Consider the following 13,175-nt stretch of genomic DNA (forward strand, 5'->3'; position numbering starts at 1 on the left):
ATATAAGTTTGCGCTGCCATGTTTCGGATTGAAATATCTGGCGGCCCCAATTCCAGCCCTGCAAAATCTCTCTTCTCCACCGTCCCCTTCTGCGCCCAGATTGCTCAAATCCCTAATTCGCCGCCAACCCTCAAATCGCCGCTCGTCTCGTCTCTTTCCCCATCGTTCCCCACCTCTGTGCCGGACGACAACGACGAAGACGACGGTCGCGCTTCACCACCGCACCGGAGCTACCTCATCTACGCCCTCGTCCATCGCACCGGGTGGTCCACTAACAACGTCGGCCGCCGCAACCGACGTGCCTCACAGACACCGAGTTCCACCGCATCAGGTGCGCTTCACCAACGCCGTCTCCCAGCTCACAGGGCTACTTCACCGAGCACATCGTCGCACCTCCGCCCCCCGAGGCCGTTGGGGCTTCACCAACGGTCTCGTCAACCGCATCGTAGCGCTCCACTGCCACTCAAGATCTGCATCCGTGCACGGCCAGCCAACGCCGGCGCATCACCCTCAATGGCTCTGAAGTGACCCGCACTCTAGCTAGGCGAGCATGCCCAAATGCCGGCCCGAACTAGGTATCCACACATCACTCCCTTGTGCACTATTCCGACAATGTTTGGATATCCTTTCACTGCTCTCTTAGCTTACACGCCTATGCAACTTTTACCTTAACTCTTATTTCTTCTGGAGATATCATCTGAAACAAGCAAATCCATATTTTAGCGAAGCATGACGGCGCTACGGGATCTGGTACACATCATGCACACCCGTATAACCTTGTAAGTATCTGTCCTCCGGTACAACATCAAGGTCGATTCCTCTTATTTGATCAACCATTTGTCATGTCAAAAATGCAGAGGGGGATGCAAGGAGCACAAGGCCTGCACATCCAAGCAAGTGGTAACATGGAACATCCCAAGCGCAAGCAGAGCTGAAGTGATCCTGTACAACGAGCTAGCATAAGTCCCTGCATTTCATTTAATTCATATTGGCATTCATGTATGATTTGTGTGCAGTTGTTGATCGACGAATTCAAGTTACCAGGGGCGAACATTTAACTTAAAAAATACGAAGGCACTTGCACTCCAGAAATCAACATAACTTGAGAAATGTGAAGCTACATGCACTTTGAAAACCAGCTAATGATCAAAAGTAGTTTAGATTATAAACACTAAATGATGCAAGCACTAAAAAACACAAAATGCAACATGGTGTACAAGGACTACAAACATGGTCTGTACTTGCTTGAATTATTCGTTCTCTGGCTGAAAATATCGAAGTGTAATTGCACGTATAACCAGTGCGCAAACTGCATATCAATATATCTATCCTACACAAGTATGCCAATAGTTTCAAACAACAGATTAGAAAAGTATTTATGCTATGTTGTCATGATACGGGGACTTTCTGGTAGATGGCCTCGATGTTTCCTCAAGCTATGAAAATGCACTATAATTTGCTTGTCATCAATGCCTGCAAATCTCTGTCTCTCTCAACATAGTAGATCATCATTAGACACTAAATCCTTCAATGAGCTTGCAAAATGCTTGCATTAGATCCCTCATTAGACACTATATGTTCATCACCAGGAGCATGTAAAATGTTTGCATCAAATCCTTCATTAGCAGTCTGTTCATTAGACACTTCAGGCTCAAGAACAACATGAGCTTGTATGTTTGCACCGGAAACTTGATTAGATACATCAGATTCAGTCGGTTCAGTATTGATTGGGGGAGTTATAAAATAAGTGGAAATTGGTTTCATTTTCTCATAGATTCCCTACATACAAGCAGTTTTACAACACCGTCAGGTTTAACTATTGGCCAGAAATTGAAGAGTTGAATTAGATATAATTAGGGATGTGATGTACCTACTCGTTGCGCATGCTACTCTTGCAAGCTGCGACTGTCCGTTTGCGCAAGCTCGATGCCATGCCCGTGCTGCCGCCGCTGCCTCCCACGCAGGCTACACCCAGGGTTGGATCTTCATCTTCTTGTCCTTCCGTTTGCTTGAAGCCCGGTGACCGCCCTCAAACAAGGGCGCGAGGAAGTGCTGTGTCGGTCTGTCCAGCGGCGGCTAGGTTAGGAGCGAACCAGACTGGAGGCTGGAGCGAATGAATTGGGATTTTTCCTGGTGTCGATCGATATGGGAGGCGCTCGTTTGGGCCGCGAGCCTGCTATAGGGCCTGTCTTGCACTTATGTTATTGGCCCATCCAAATTGAAACATTTTTCTTCATTTTTTACATTGCCTGCTCGTGCGTTGGGATGAACAAAACTAGCGTGGGCCAACCTGGACAAGTCAAACTAGGTGCACACTTTCCAGCCACCTGAGGCGGCCGCCCATACCAGCCCCTACGGTGGCGTCGCCCCTTTTTGCGTGTATGATTGGATAGTGAAAAATATTCTAGTGGCGCTTTTGATTTACCCACAGAATGGTTGAATTGCTTGTTTCTATGAACTGAGTTCGCCAATAATGTGAAGGATGCCAGTCTTTTCATCCTATTGTAGATTGCTTAGATTTCGATATGCCAAAAGTAATCGCATGAAATATACAGTAAAAGCCAGTGTGATGTGTTTGGCTACAACTAGTCTGACTACACGTCCTCATATAACATATCAAGGACGCACCATCTTACCAGATTAACCATTCGACTTACCCATGCAGTGTGGGAAGAAAGAAGTATTGGGACTACGTATCCAAGAAATTGATGCCATGGACTCCTTCGTACAACCTTGTAAGCGAAAAAGAAGTTGCAGTGTGCCTGTACAAAGAACTAGCGTAAGTTCAGTTACCTGCTTCTCGGAATTTTAGTTAGCCACTTATTGCAAAATTGTTCAATTACGTTGCTTGGCTTAATTTAGTTTGCTACTGATTACATAATGGCACAGCCTGTTAATCATATCGTAGACTGCGCCTATCTATGTGTTTGATACTTATTGTTAATAATTACCTGTTTTCCTTAACTTAAATATCTACTTGTTTGTTTAACTGCTTTGCTGCTGCAATAGCGGGTTACAATGATGTTAATAACTACTTTTCAGCATCCAATTGAAACTCTTTAATTCCTTGTTTGTTTAACTGGTTTGCTGTTATAACTCCCAGTGAGATGTTTTGCTAACTTCAACTTTTCTGAATCCAATTGGAACATTAATGGCAAAATAGGTTAGCCCAAGATCAAAGAGCGAGGTCCCCATGGACGTTGCACCATCCCATAGCAGTGGCACCAGCCCAATCGTGCATTATTAATTGCCAACTGCCGATGCTCTAGAGGCTAAACTAGTGGTAGAAAGAGATTCTGCTTCTGCACTTAGAGATGAAGTTGACATGTTGAGGAAGCAAACAGCACAATCACAAGCAGTACTCAAGACAACCATTAAATATTTGGCGGATTTCAAAACGAAGCAAGCTGAGACTGGCCGGATTGTTAAGGTCCTAAAGGAAAAAAAGGAAATAAAATTCCTACTTGGTAAATCATAGGTGAAATGTTCTTTCCATAGTTGAATAACCTTTGTGTTGTCTGTTCATGTAATCAATCAAACCATTTGTTTTAGAGATCATGTAATAATTGTTTTTTTTGTTTTTTTGTTTGTAATTTTATTTGAGCACAAGTCTGTATTAATTGATAAGACTCGGAGACATTTCATTTGGATTGCTGTGCCAGACCTACAAATATGCCAATCGGGCTGAATGTGCATTCATCAATAGTAGTATAGATGGACCATAAGTGGCACGCATCGGAAAGGGCCAAGATGCTGGCTAAAAAAAGGATGTTGTTGTAGCCAAAAAAAAGTACAGCGGCCTGGCTTATGTATGTTAGTTGATATTATTGATCCATATACTCTATAAGTGTTTATATGTCTGTTAGTTCTGTACATTCTTGGTTGATTGACTCGATATTTGAATCTTGATACATCGCTTGTGTACATATCTAAATGGGAGTACACATTATGCTGCGTGTGACATTTGAGTTGGACATGAAGTGTTCCAAATATTCGAATTCACCTTAAACTGGATTCTAGTTTTTGAATTTGAGTATCGGCATTTGTAAACCATATTCATATATGATAGTGGAATACATCTTTGTCGTCCTTTTGAAGATATATAAAAACACATAGAATGATTTATAAAGATTCATATAGGAATACAAAATGGATTCGAATTTAGTTGCCAGGGTAAACGTGGATGCTTATTGTCCCAAAATTCGAAAGAAACAGCAAAATGTCCACTCCCACATCGGCTGCCCGAAGCCAAGTGTTTAGGAGATGGAAATTACTATCTAGTCATTACACGGACAATCCATCGGCCCAATTTCCACTGCTCTAAATAGGGGTAGGTTAGTAAGTTCAATTAGACATGACACGACCGCCTTTGAGCCCATTCCGACACGGTGGGCCTCAAACATGGGCGGCAAAACTCATTTGATTCAAGCTCGTCCAAAAAACCTCTGTTTCTCCCTCCATTCCCCATTCATACATGGTGGGCGGCAAAACACCCTCTCCTCGTCCGAAATAGATGTAGGCTAATATTTTAAATAGGGGCAGATGTGTAACTTCCATCAGATGTGACACAACTGCCCTACCTGTCAGCCCCGTTCATACACCATGGGCGCCAACTGTGGGCGGCCAAACACCCTCTCCTCGCCTGAAATAGTTACCGGCAAATATTTGGGAGATGCGAGATTACCGTCCTATCCCCAACCGACGAGACGTCCAAATTTGAAACGGGGGATAAGTTCGTAACTTTCCCATATTTCAGACAGGCGCGTCCCAAAAACATGGTTCCCCGTACCTCTCCCTCCATTTTCCCATTCATACACCGTCCGCGCTAGAACACCCCATTCCCACACCAGCCTCCATCCGGCACCCCATCCATTGCTGCCGTCCTCCACCACATCCATAACCACCGTCCTCCACCATGCCGAAGCGCCTACCAAGACCGCGTCATCCACTGCTAGAGATGGACGTTTCTCATCCACGGTGACGGACCAATAGCCTTGCATCGCGTCCTCTCACTTCATTGGCGTCGTCGTCCTCTTTGTCGGGGCCGCTCACACGACCTTCTCTTCCACCGCAACGGGACTTATCCCCCGATGCACCCGTCTACCATCGCAGATCTGCTTCAACGCCACTGACAGCCATCGCACCCCCAATGCCTACACGGCGCCGCAAGAGAGGTGGTACTTCATATCTCCTCAACTTTTTGATCTCAACCAGAAAATAGATCTTAACTTGGTTACTCTACTTTCTTTTCAGCTCTTAGAATTTAGTTCTTAGTTCGAAGCAAACAATGGATGCTAAATATCATTTCTCCGGTTTGCAGCTTCAAATTTGCCATGGCACAGCCATAATACGGTTTAATTGATCATGCTTAGGGTTTAATTGATCATGTTGGTTCCATGGTGGTTTCTTTAATAGAAATCAGAGGGGAAACCCTCTTTTGCTAAAAAATATATGCTTAGAGTTTCCCCCTTTTATGATCACTATACGATCATAATACATGCTTTGTGTCATAATAACACTGCTCCACCCATCAAGCTAAACAAGCTTAGTTGTTCAAATACGAATCTGATATTATTAAAATAGAGTTGTTTAATTGGTCAGCTAAATGTTCCTAAATTAGTTTAAAAAATGCATGTTCGCCGCTCGGGTGTGTATCTCTATGTGTGGTCTGGTCAGCACGGTTGGGGAGGTGAACTTTGCATATGCAGGGTTTTATAGGGAGACACTCTCCGAGTTGAAACCGCAATGCATTCCATAGATAATCTGACTACTTTTTGTGCTTTCATGAATCTCAGATTCTGAATAACATCATAATGATTATGAGCTTGCGCACATGAAAAGAATAAAGCAGAACAATGCCATGGATGTCAAACTTGGCATTAAGGGACTGAAATCAAGTCTGGATGCAATGCAATGCAAACACTCTCCACCTACAGATTCATGCTCAGAATATGATCCTAACAACGATTCTGAGCCAGAGGGAGACCTAAGTCAATGTAGCTCCCTAGTGGAGGAGCCAGAGGAAGATGCCCTATCTTATTCACCCATCAAGGTACTTGCTCTAACTTTCCAAGGTTACATTGGTCGCACATATCTTGCAACTGATGCTTTGCATTGCTTCTACTTTGTTGAACTACCATTAGCTTAGTTTACACATCGTGTATGTGAATACGCCTTGCCTATCCATTTTCAGTACATATTCCATCTGTCATCATACCATATTTATCCATTCAAATGTTGTTCTTGTGTATCAGACGTTCAAAAGGAAGAGGGCGATTGCTGATCGTGGAGGAGCACAAGCAAAGTATTTGGAAAAGGTAGTGGCACCTGATAAATCAAATAGCCCATTAGGTGTAGTTGCAATATCACCCGACCCACAAAATACCCCAACTCTAGCAAACTCTAGCCCTACTACACTGGTCATTTCTGATGCCCCAACTCAGCAGACCCCAACTGCAGCAAACAGTATGATTATGCCAGTTGACATAGCACCAGCTGTACGACGCAAAAACCCCATTCCAGCAAAGAGTACACCAAATCCAGTTGCCAAATCCCTTTTCGAACCAGAGAGAGCCCCAATTGCAGCAAATAGGACCCCTATTCCATTTCTTCCCAGTTTAGAAGACGAAGCTGATGTTATTGTCAGGAACTTTGTGCGCATATTTCCTTCATGGAAAGATTATATCGCAGACACAGAACAATTTCCAGTCTTCCTCCGCAACTTACGGGTAAGTAATGTACTAATGTTATTCATGGTCATTACTGCATATGTTTCTGGTGACAGAAGACACAAGATTTCATTCTTTTAAATAGGAGAGGCGCAAAATGGATTGTGATGACGAGCAAGGGTTGGTTGCGCTTTTCAAGCACTCGTTGATGAAGTATCGTTCCTACCTGAGGCAAGCGCACTTCGATGGCAAGCTTCTGAACAAAATTTCTGTAAAGTCTCCGGTGCTACATTTATCCGACGGTGACTGGAATAATCTTGTTACACATTGGTCTCGGCTGTAGCGTAAGGTACTGTCTATGATATCACATCAAAATTTGAACTACATTTCTGCATTTGCCTTAATGTCTCACTTGTACGAAAACTGTTAGCAGAAGAACATTTGTTCTCAAGGGACGACAGAATCTCGCAACTATACTGCACACTGCATTGCTCTTGTGAGTACCTCTTGCCCTGTATGACCATACTTACTTTCTTAGCTGTTTGATTATGTAACAGGGTCTTGCTGACGGAATTGTACACCGAGGTTTCGATCCTATGGGACTGTGGGTTATGGGCCCACCATGTGGGTTAAAAGTAGGAAGGACGTTGACAACTTGCATGGTCATGATAGCAAGGCATGTCGGAGAATAACATGTCAGTTATGTTAGCAACAGCACCGGTACCAAGGGCGAGGGATGAAGAGAACCATTTTCCTGCTCGTTGCAACAAGGCGGACCAATAGGCAAAGTTCTCGTCCATCGGTGGCTACCAAAATATCATCAACAATAGTAACAGGGTCTTGCTGACGGAATTGTACACCGAGGTGCTTACATAAGTAGTGAATCTTTACTGCTTAGGTTATATAGATCACAAGCAAGGTCAACAAACCAATGAAAAGGAAAATGTGATCATCAGGTTAAACAGAACAATGGAAAGGAAAATGTGTTTAAACACATATTTCAGGGGTATATCCTTCCCAATGATAAGCAGAGCATGGTATCCATGACAGGTTATAATGTAGAAAACTCTTTGGGTAAGGGGAGAGAAATTTCATGACTTTACCCATACAACGGTGTTTGGATAATTGAGCAAGAAACATTTAGCATTGGGCTTCAAATGTTCTTGTTGAAAATCAGAGTACCACAGACATGCTTTGAGATAGCATTGACATGGTCTTCAAGCAAAGGTCGGACTTGGATATACAAAAGATTCATCAGGAACAACTTATAGAATAAGTCTCACAATTTCCTCATGAAAGAATGGTTAACCTTGCTAAGATGGAAACTATAACAAAAGGTCCTCCGGCCGGGTGTGCTAAGCACGACATCCTGGATATAAAAGATGGTAATACTCCAAGGTAAAGAAGAACAAATGTTGGATAGCAAGGAACTCAAGGTATAACACAAAACAGGAACAAGTTTGTGTTGGAGGGAAGGCAATAAAGTTGTCGATGATAACACAATTCATCGAGGGGCAAGGATGGTATTTCTCATCATGAGTTCTATTGATATCCTAGAAGAGCTCAGAATGCTGATGATGATCACAACACAATTGTTGAGATATTTCATGAAGATGTAATCGATCGACGATGGCATCAAGTCAAAGAATGATGAAGCGAATGGCTATTGGAACCACTAGTACAATACAAACTCAGAATCAAGCTTGTTGTTCGAGGTGAAATGACAAGACATGGAAGATCAACGTAAGCTTAGCTCATCATCAAAAATTGTGCTCTGGGAAGAAAGACCAGGTAGCACAGTTAAAATTTAGCACAAGAATGATATAGCCGATCAGGCTAGGAATGACTTGAAGGATTATTAAACTCATAAGCAACAAAGATTACTTAGAGTTATCGAACCAGAGTGCAGAGTCGATTCACTATTCAGTGTTCTCGATTGACGACAACCCAGAACCTAGGAACAATTGGATCCGGTGAGTGATAATAGTTTATGAAGAACACATAAGAAGTTATGATGTCCCATGATATTCTCGAGATACCAGGGGGTAATACTCGACAACGAATCAAAGTAGAGGTTGGACTAGGGTAATGCTCTGCAGACGACAAGTGCTCAAACTTGCACGAGAAATGGAATCAAGGAGAAACATGGTTGGAACCAAGTCCACAGATACAAGATGAACTTATAACAAGGGGATAATTATTTTAAGAGAAGCTTCCATGATAAGGTATACATCGGGTCCATGGGCATGAACACAGGGTTCAAGGTCGACTCCCACTTCTTCAATGCATAACCTTTCATTTTACTTCTCGCCTTTGATGGAGCTGTAGTGTAGAAATTATATCTAGCAAAACAACAAAAGAGTATGACTCGGGAAAACTTCCTGGTTCATACAGTTTGAGGAAGGCATAGGTTCAATCCATCGGGGCATCTTAGGACCATATACCACAATTTTCAGGAATAAATAACACAAGTTCGATAGTAGAGCATGCGTGAGAAAGCAGAGGATACAATTTATCAAAGGCATTATGTATCCAAGGAAAGGATCACAAGCTCATTGAATATGAAGGATTTTGTCGGACAAATCCAACAAAAGATCTGGTGGTCCACAAGGGATCTGATGTGAGTATCGGTACTCAACCAGAGGAAGAAAGAAAGCAAAGGCATCAGATTATAGAAACAAATGACTAATTCAAAGCTCAATTGCAAAGGAATTATGATTTACAAAGCAAAGGACCAGAAACAGACGCTCTGGTCAAGGATGGATAACTTCAATAGACTCAGGGGCACAACCGACGGTAATTGATTGGAGAGAACCAGCTCATGTTTAAAATGGCGCCTGAGCCGGAAGGATGAATTTCAGGATCTGATTGAGGATTGCGAGCATTCGCAACCTATTGAATCAACGGGCTTGAAATGATAATGACAAAGGATGCCAATAATACTACTAGACCTATGAGATTAATCATAATGCAAGCAAGCAAGAATTTCAAGAGTAATAGTTGGATGAGGATTTTCAAAAAATCGAATGGTATTTCAAAGACTTTTGTGAATTACTTGAATCAAATGGGATGAGCGGATACTCGGTAAGAGCGAGGAATTATCCACATTGGTATTCATGTGGCAAGGAACTGCAAGGCAGTATGCTCAAAGTATTCTCGGAACAATGAGAGGAATTCATGGTATCTTATAATAACAAGGTCATGGGGAATGATTGTACGAATGGCAAGTGTAAGTAGTCATCCATAAGGAATTTTCGAAAGTCAGGAATAACAAAAGTGGTGCGCACAAAGTCTCGAGAGAACATCTGAGAGTAACTTCGGAATCTTCTGGTGCAGTAGACGATCATCGTAATAAGGTGCTCTCTAGGTGGAAGTAGTTATGAGAACCTAGAATCAGAGTTAGTAAATTCATTTTAACCCGAATAGAAGAGAGATCAGAGTCCCAGAGTATAGGTCGAGGAATAAAAGATCCTACTACCACCCAATGGCGACGTGGGCCCATAGGCCGCACAGCCATGTTAGTAAAAAGTTTTGCAATAACTATACTCAACTTCGGCCAAGGAGTGTGGAAGGGGGATTCCTACAGGCAGTCATCTCTGATACCAACTTGTGATGCCCCCGATTTAATCGTACACTAATCATACACGCAAACGTGTACGATCAAGATCAGGGACTCATGGGAAGATATCACAACACAACTCTACAAATAAAATAAGTCATACAAGCATCATATTACAAGCCAGGGGACTCGAGGGCTCGAATACAAGAGCTCGATAATAGACGAGTCAGCGGAAGCAACAATATCTGAGTACAGACATAAGTTAAACAAGTTTGCCTTAAGAAGGCTAGCACAAACTGGGATACAGATCAAAAGAGGCGCATGCCTCCTGCCTGGGATCCTCCTAAACTACTCTTGGTCGGCATCAGCAGGCTGCACGTAGTAGTAGGCACTTCCCGAGTAGTAGTAGTCGTCGTTGACGGTGGCGTCTGGCTCCTGGGCTCCAACGTCTGGTCGCAGCAATCGGGTATAGGAAAGGGGAAAAGGGGGAGAAATGCAACCGTGAGTACTCATCCAAAGTACTCGCAAGCAAGGAGCTACACTACATATGTATGCATTGGTATCAACTGGAATAAGGCTAATATATGTGGACTGAAGTGCAGAAAGTTGAAATAAGAGGGGGATAGCTAGTCCTTTCGAAGACTACGCTTCTGGCAACCTCCGTCTTACAGCATGTAAAAGAGAGTAGACTGAAGTTCTCCAAGTATCATCGCATAGCATAATCCTAACCGATGATCCTCCCCTCGTCGTCCTGTGAGAGAGCGATCACCGGTTGTATCTGGCACTTGGAAGGGTGTGTTTTATGAAGTATCCGGTTCTAGTTGCCATAAGGTCAAGGTACAACTCCAAGTCGTCCTGTTACCGAAGATCACGGCTATTCGAATAGATTAACTTCCCTGGAGGGGTGCACCACATAACCCAACACGCTCGATCCCATTTGGCCGGACACACTTTCCTGGGTCATGCCCGGCCTCGGAAGATCAACACGTCGCAGCCCTACCTAGGCACAACAGAGAGGTCAGCACGCCGGTCTAAATCCTATGGCGCAGGGGTCTGGGCCCATCGCCCATTGCACACCTGCACGTTGCGTACGCGGCCGGAAGCAGAACTAGCCCCCTTAATACAAGAGCAGGCTTACGGTCCAATCCGGCGCGCGCCACTCAGTCGCTGACATCACGAAGGCTTCGGCTGATACCACGACGTCGAGTGCCCATAACTGTCCCCACGTAGATGGTTAGTGCGTATAGGCCAGTAGCCAGACTCAGATCAAATACCAAGATCTCGTTAAACGTGTTAAGTATCCGCGAACACCGACCAGGGCCAGCCCCACCTCTCTCCTAGGTGGTCTCAACCTGCCTTGTCGCTCCGCCACAAAGTAACAGTCGGGGGCCGTCGGGAACCCAGGCCCACCTCTACCGGGATGGAGCCACCTGCCCCTTCAGCCCCCAACTCCGAACAGTACCATAGGTAATGTAACTGTGTAAAGTATATAGTATATGCCCGTGATCACCTCCCGAAGTGATCACGACCCAGTAGTATAGCATGGCAGATGGACAAGAGTGTAGGGCCACTGATGGAACACTAGCATCCTATACTAAGCAGTAGGATAGCAGGTAATGGTAACAACAGTAGTAGCAAGGACAGGCTATGCATCAGGATAGGAATAACGGAAAGCAGTAACATGCTACACTACTCTAATGCAAGCAGTGTAGAGGAGAGTAGGCGATATCTGGTGATCAAAGGGGGGGCTTGCCTGATTGCTGTGGCAAGAGAGAGGGGTCGTCAACACCGTAGTCATACTGGGTAGCAGCGGCGTCGGTCTCGGTGTCTAGAGAGAGAAGAGGGGGAAGAAACAATAAATATAATGCAAACAAATGCATGACGATGCATGACATGACAAAGCATGATGCTAGGTGCGCCCTAACGCGGTACGAGGTGGTACCGGTGAAGGGGAAAACATCCGGGAAAGTATCCCCGGTGTTTCGCGTTTTCGGGCAGAGGAGCCGGAGGGGGAAAGTTGCATGTTTGCTATGCTAGGGATGCGTGGTGGACGAACGGGCTGCGTATCCGGGTTCGTCTCGTCGTTCTGAGCAACTTTCAAGTACAAAGTTTTTCCATCCGAGCAACGATTTATTTTATATTAATTTTAAAAGATTTAAATCAATATTAGGATTTATTTAATTATTTAAATCAACATTATCCAGAACAGTGTTTGCTGACGTCAGCATGACGTCAGCAGTTGACCTAGTCAACCTAACATGTGGGTCCCGTTCGTCATTGACTGTTTAGTCTAATTAGGGTTTAACTAATCCAATTACTGTTTAATTAAACTAACTAGTTAATTGGATTAGTTAATTAGGATTAATTAACTTAATTATTTAGTTAATTATTTTAATTATTATTTATTTATTTTTATATTTATATTGTTTTTAATTCGTTCTGGGGTGCGGGGCCCGACTGTCAATGGGCCACAAGCCTTAGCGGGCGCACGGGTGACGGGCGCGCGGGCGTGACCACGAGCACCCGATGGGGCAAGCTCGGGCCCTGGCCTCGGGTGAGACCAGCGGCACGGCTGCCAGAGCGCGACGAGGCCCGGACCGGGCGGCATCGGTGACGCAAGCGAGTGGGGCGAGTAGATGGGGAAGGAGGCGACGGCGCGGGTCACGGGCAGCGTGCAGGGGCAATGGTGCAGCAGCAGCGCTTGGCGATGCAAGACACGGCGCGGGGCGAGCGAGGGAGTGCGCAAGCAGCAGAAGCCAGCGATGGCGGAGCAGAGGCGGGGCACGGTCACGGCCGCAGGTGACGTGAAGCGGCACGGTCGCGGCGCAGGGTCGCAGGCGAGGTGCTAGTGCGAGTGGGGGCGTGGGATGTGGTTGCCGAACGTGGGCGCGCGTGGGCCGGCGGCGAGATGCGTGCACGCGGCCGAAGTGCGTGCGGGGCGGTGGTGG

The sequence above is a fragment of the Triticum dicoccoides genome, chromosome 1A, assembly GCF_002162155.2.
Source record: "Triticum dicoccoides isolate Atlit2015 ecotype Zavitan chromosome 1A, WEW_v2.0, whole genome shotgun sequence".
Taxonomy (NCBI): Eukaryota; Viridiplantae; Streptophyta; class Magnoliopsida; order Poales; family Poaceae; genus Triticum; species Triticum dicoccoides.